Here is a 6,208-nt window from a genome sequence, read left to right on the forward strand (position 1 = left end):
CATGAAAAAATTTATATGTGTCTTAATTCATGGAGTTCTAGGGAAAGGGATTAGTGGTGTGTAGTCACGAGAGGTAAACTAGATCAGGTGGGAGGGCAGGAAATTCTCCTTTTTGTTTCTCCCCTTTTACTACTTGAGGGTTCTGTGCCATCTACATTTTGGCAAAGGTTTGTAAGGATCTGATGCTGGCTGGATTTCCCTCCTGGTGTGAAAAGGACACACACAGAGGTGTATGGTGCAAATTCATTAGTCATCAGGGAAAGCCCTCCTCCTCACCGCCACTCCCCAAAGTAGCTCTGAGCATATGCCTGCAACATCCCTTATTCTCGGTGCTGTGCTAAGAAGCAAGCCCTTATCTGTAGAGAAATGACCATTCCTGTTTGCTCAACATTTATGACAACAGGAGCGTGGGGAAACAAAACTGCCACCCACAACAAAGCACTTTATTCACCTGGACACTGGAGTGCAGATTTTGGCCACTGGGTGCTGGAAGATCCAGCAGTTACGTGGCTGCAAACAAATGCTGGCTGCCCTTCCCTGAGCACAGACGTCAAGCGGGGTCAGGTCCCAATGGTTCAATGATTGCATCATTGGCTTTTCTCAAGAATAGCTGACACTAACAGCTATCTCCCCAAGCGCAGGCTCAAGGCCCCCAAAGCCCACAGTGCCTCCAGAAGCTCCCCTTATATCTGGACCTTGTGCTCCAAATCAAATACCGCCCACACCACAGCAAGAAAGAGCTGATTCAGCTCTCGGTGACTCTTCAGTCTCGACCTTTCTCCTATAATCACTAAGCTTGTTTTTAATCAATGTTTAACTTCTTGATTAATTTCCTTGATTTCTAAGGGCAGTTTTTCACAACTGAGATAATGTGTTCTAAATGCTCGCTGAGCTGTTGGTGCACTGGAAACTGTAAACACTTCAGACTGCTTTTTGTCTCCCTAATGCTCTCCCTTATTATGTGGGCTTGCGGCGCCTATGAAATTTAGTCTTTATTCTCTCTGCCATCTGCATAATTGCCACTGTTTAAAGAAGCTCGCTTCTCCCTTTCTTTGCCACTGGGAAAAGAATTGTTTGTTCAGCCTTCACTAAATTAGTATTTTTCAGGCTTCTTATCTCTCATGTCTTGAAGAGTGGTATGTAATTAACTCTGAAATTTTGAGGGTTTTCACATTACTCACTGCCTTCTCGTTGGCAATTCACCTGCTTTCTACTTTCTCTCTCTCAGATCTATTTATCTCGGGGAGGGGGAGGACTTCTCACTCACATCTTTATTCCATTTGCTTTTTTAAAAGGCTTTGTGGTTCTTTGGAGGAAGAGAATGTCATCTGCTGCCATAGAGCCTAACTGCTGGCTCCTTTGTCTTTTTGCCTATGCCCCCTGGGCTATATCCCCCGTCCTTGGGATGCAGGTATTGGACTTGGAGGCGCCGGGTAATCCCATAATGGAACCACACTTAAAAGCCGGACAGCTTCCTCAGAGTTCTATTGCTCTAATACATTTCCATTACTGGCATTTATCAATATGGGACTGAGACAGCAAAGCTATGGGGAGGATATTTGAAAATGGGAGAAAAGACCAGGTTGATATGAATCTTGGCAGATTTTTTTCCCAGTGTTTCTTTGCCCTCCTGCCATACCCCCAAACAGATTTCCTTATTTTACTTTTTATTTACTTTCTGCTCTCTGTGCTTATTATATTGTCTTTTCTTATAGTAGCAAGTGATTTAAACTAGAGGCTCTGTAATAGGATTTTCCAATCACTCATACATACTGGTTTTTAAACACAAATTGAAGAATGCTGTACATACTGTTGTACGTCTTTCTTTTTTCACTTACACCTTTAGCTTGAAGATTATTCCAATCCTTCCCCTGTTCTTTTGCTTTGCAAAAAAATAATATCAGATAGTGCATTAGCATTTTCCCTCAGCAATATATAGCAATCCTGTTTTCTTGCTTAAAAATGTCTCCTTTAACCTGATGTTCCTAATTTCCCATTTTAGGATCCTATCTTGAGTATCAGTAACTCCCCTTCTGTAGTGGTTAGGTGCTCCATAACTATCTATGGACTGGACTTGAGCTGATGCATTTTATGCAGAAAGGTAAATAATAGATTTGAGTAGTCAGAGGCGGGGTTTAAAAAGACTAGATTCTAAGCATCCAAAGGTTCGCAAGGTTTTTTCAGAGTCTCATTCTTCCTGTTAACCAGAATTATTTTCAAACCTCCCATCAGAGTGGTGGTGAGTGTTCTCATCACATCAGGGTAGATGGAAGGGAAACCGATCCTTTGGGTCAGCACTGACATATAATTTAGATTTTTTCTCTCTGAAATGATTTAGGTATAGACTTGACAGGAAGCTGCAGGTTGGACTAAATGCTCTCTTGAGGGCTTTGCCAACCATATGGTTTTATAATTCATGGTAAAATGTTAGAATGACTAATTCACACTTACCTTAAAATAAAGTCAGCGAACGATGGAGATATGAAAGGAAGTTACCCTGTGACCCTAAGTGCTTACAATCAGACTTTCTTTCACAAGTGGATAAGACTACCCCTTGAGTATCATGTTATTTTAACAGCTCTGAGGTCATAATTTTTGAAGTGTGAATCAGATCCTGTTACTCCCCATTTATAATGCTCCAGAGCCTTTAGCTTGCAAATCTCCTTTTCCATCCAAACCCTTATTGTGGCTCTACATTTGCACTTCTTCACCACCCAGGATTCTGTTCACCCTGGTCTACATCTATCTCACCTTCAGCGGCATCATAGGATTTCCTAAAGCAGTTGCTCTTTAGGATCGTGCCTTAAAATCACCTGGACTCGTGTTTGAAAATCTGATTCCTCCCTGCCCTTCCACTCCTCTACCTTCTGAAAAAGAACTTCTGTGGGGGTAGGATCCCAGAGCAGGTATAATATTTTGAAACTTTCCTGGGATTCTGATACACACCCATATTTAGGACTTCTGCCTCATAGGGAAGTCCTAGCTGCTGGCCTGCCACAACATGGCATCCCCCCATCATCCCCTCACCATCCTGCCATCCTCCCATCATCCAGGAATGCTGACAACTGGGCTGACTCCTTAAAGTTCAGACCAAGGAAAATCCAGACTGATGGAAGATCGGATTCCCTCTCCAGTCTCCCTGGAGTCTGCCATTTGACTTTCTGCTACCTGTCTCAGGATTGCCTCTCTACCCAACATTCAGTAGATACAGACTCATCTTCAGGAGAGATCTCCTCCCCACCCACAACGTGGCTACTAGGTGATAAACACAACCCAGTGCACTCAGCTCCCCCCAACAAGGTCTGAGTACCTGAGGCTTATTCCAAATTTCTACAGAACCTGTTGGTTTTTGGTGTTTTACTGCCTCTTTTGTTATACATATTAAGTATCCCTATCTGCACGGCTCCCTTCGAACCAAGCCCTTCAGGTGCCCCTTGGGCGTGGCCGGTTTTCACAGTAATTATGGAATCTCTCCCCTCACTCAAGTCTGGCAGTTAAGTGCCAACACCTGGTCTCTTTTATTTCAAGACCCTGTCATCCCCACTGTGCTCATCCAGCCGGATTCTGTGACTTCCTCTCCTACCCTCCACCCTGCCTTGCAAAGGTGACTGCATCTAACGACTTAGTGATGCTGGAGTCCCCTCCCTAGCCCCTTCCTGCTCTGAAGGGTGTGCCCCCCAGGACCTGCTGCTCGGGGCTCTCAGGGCCTCACAATCACTCTAGCACCGGCCTTCCCTGCCTTTTAGTGGAAATTTTAAAGTAAACAATTCAGTAGAATTTAGCTCATTCATTGTTGTGCAATCTCTTCTATCTAGTTCCAAAGCATTTTTATCACTCACAAGAGATCCTGTAACCCTAAGCAGTCACTCCCGCTCCCTGCTCCCCACAGCCCCTGGCAACCACCAATCTGATTTCTGCCTCTATGGGTTACCCTCCTCTGGACTTTTCACAAGAGCACAGGAATTGCACTGGCCCAGCTTCGACACTGCTTTTGTAGGAGACCATAACTTGCTAAGTTTACTTGAATCAGTCTGAGGTTGACTTTTAGTTATGTGCACCCTGAACCAATAAACTGTGGCTGGGTGGGTGGGAGGCAGGGCCACCGGGCCTCCTAGGCAGGAGGGGCTGTTGACTGTGTTTCTTTTGGAAGTAAGGGTAAGAAAGCATGCCAAGGTGACATCCCTAAAACAACACTTGAACATAATTTGCAAAAGTCTGCTTTGCTGGGGAAAGAACTGAGAAACCTAAGAGCCTGAGTAGAGAAAACACAAAGAACAGGAATACTGAAGGGAGAAGTTTTACAACTTCATAATTTTTCAAGTGCTGAGCTGGGTGGTCCACAAGAATTCTCTACAGTGGAGACTTCTAAATTTTGGTACACATCAGAATCTCCTGTATAGAGGCTTGAAACACTCTGCAGATTTCCTGGGTTCTGATTCATTGGGTGGGAAGAAAATGGTGTTGAGAATCTATATTTTAAAAATATACTCCTCTGATGATCCTGATGTACCCAGAATTTGAGGAAAAACTACCCTATGGGAACTTTTAGTAAGAGGAGAATTAAAACAATAGAAAATCAAGCCTTATTCTTGGTCTGAAAATTCCTTCTAAGCAGCCTGCCATCTGCCATGGCTCTAGGGTGTAATTACAGCAAATGAGAAATTAGAATGCATTTTAAAGTTTAATAATGATAATTGTAATAATAATAATAATAATAATATACTAAAGAGGCAGTCAGGTGCTATGACAGAAAAGGATACAATTATGTAGGAGAAGAAAGGAATCTGAATTTTAATCAGGAATTTTCACAGAATGTTGGGACTTCCAAGCCAACAGGAAGTCACAGGGACTAGGTGTATCCTTACACCTGAAACACATGGGGAAAATCTGGACAAAATAACAAGGTGGTGAGATCAATCACATACATTGATCAATAACAAGATTAATATAAACTCCCAGTCTTTTGTTTTTACTAACTACAAACAATCAGAGGTTGAAATTAAAACAAAACAAAACAATGATATTTACTATAGTGTCAAAAATTATGAAGTACTGAGGATAAAATCTGACAAAGGATAAGCAAAATAGGTACATTCAAAAAATATAAAACATTGCTGAGAGAAATTAAACAATCTCTACTAAATTGAGAGTTATACTGTAATTGTAGGTCAAAAAGGCTATCAAATTCTTGCAGGATTGGTAGGAACTGGCAAACTGAATTGAAATTTCATATAGAATTACAGGAACTTAGCCTAGCCAAAACAACTTTCTTTTTTAAATTTATTTTTTAATTGGAGGAAAATTGCTTACCATATTGTGTTGGTTTCCAAAACAACTTTATTTACTTATTTTTTTTTATAGATAGGTCTTGTTTTTATTTATTTATCTTTTTTTTCCATTTATTTTTATTAGTTGGAGGCTAACTACTTTACAATATTGTAGTGTTTTTTGTCATACATTGACATGAATCAGCCATGGATTTACATGCATTCCCCATCCCAATCCCCCCTCCCACCTCCCTCTCCACCCAATCCCTCTGGGTCTTCCCAGTACACCAGGCCCGAGCACTTGTCTCACGTATTCAACCTGAGCTGGTGATCTGTTCACCCTAGATAATATACATGTTTCGATGCTGTTCTCTCGAAACATCCCACCCTCGCCTTCTCCCACAGAGTCTAAAAGTCTGTTCTGTACATCTGTGTCTCTTTTTCTGCTTTGCATATAGGGTTATCGTTATCATCTTTCTAAATTCCATATATATGTGTTAGTATACTGTATTGGTCTTTATCTTTCTGGCTTACTTCACTCTGTATAATGGGCTCCAATTTCATCCATCTCATTAGAACTGATTCAAATGAATTCTTTTTAATGGCTGAGTAATATTCCATGGTGTATATGTACCACAGCTTCCTTATCCATTCGTCTGCTGATGGGCATCTAGGTTGCTTCCATGTCCCAGCTATTATAAACAGTGCTGCGATGAACATTGGGGTGCATGTGTCTCTTTCAGATCTGGTTTCCTTGGTGTGTATGCCCAGAAGTGGGATTGCTGGGTCATATGGCAGTTCTATTTCCAGTTTTTTAAGAAATCTCCACACTGTTCTCCATAGCGGCTGTACTAATTTGCATTCCCACCAACAGTGTAAGAGGGTTCCCTTTTCTCCACACCCTCTCCAGCATTTATTGCTTGTAGACTTTTGGATAGCAG

The sequence above is a fragment of the Odocoileus virginianus genome, chromosome 31 (genome assembly GCF_023699985.2).
Source record: "Odocoileus virginianus isolate 20LAN1187 ecotype Illinois chromosome 31, Ovbor_1.2, whole genome shotgun sequence".
In the NCBI taxonomy this organism is placed as follows: domain Eukaryota; kingdom Metazoa; phylum Chordata; class Mammalia; order Artiodactyla; family Cervidae; genus Odocoileus; species Odocoileus virginianus.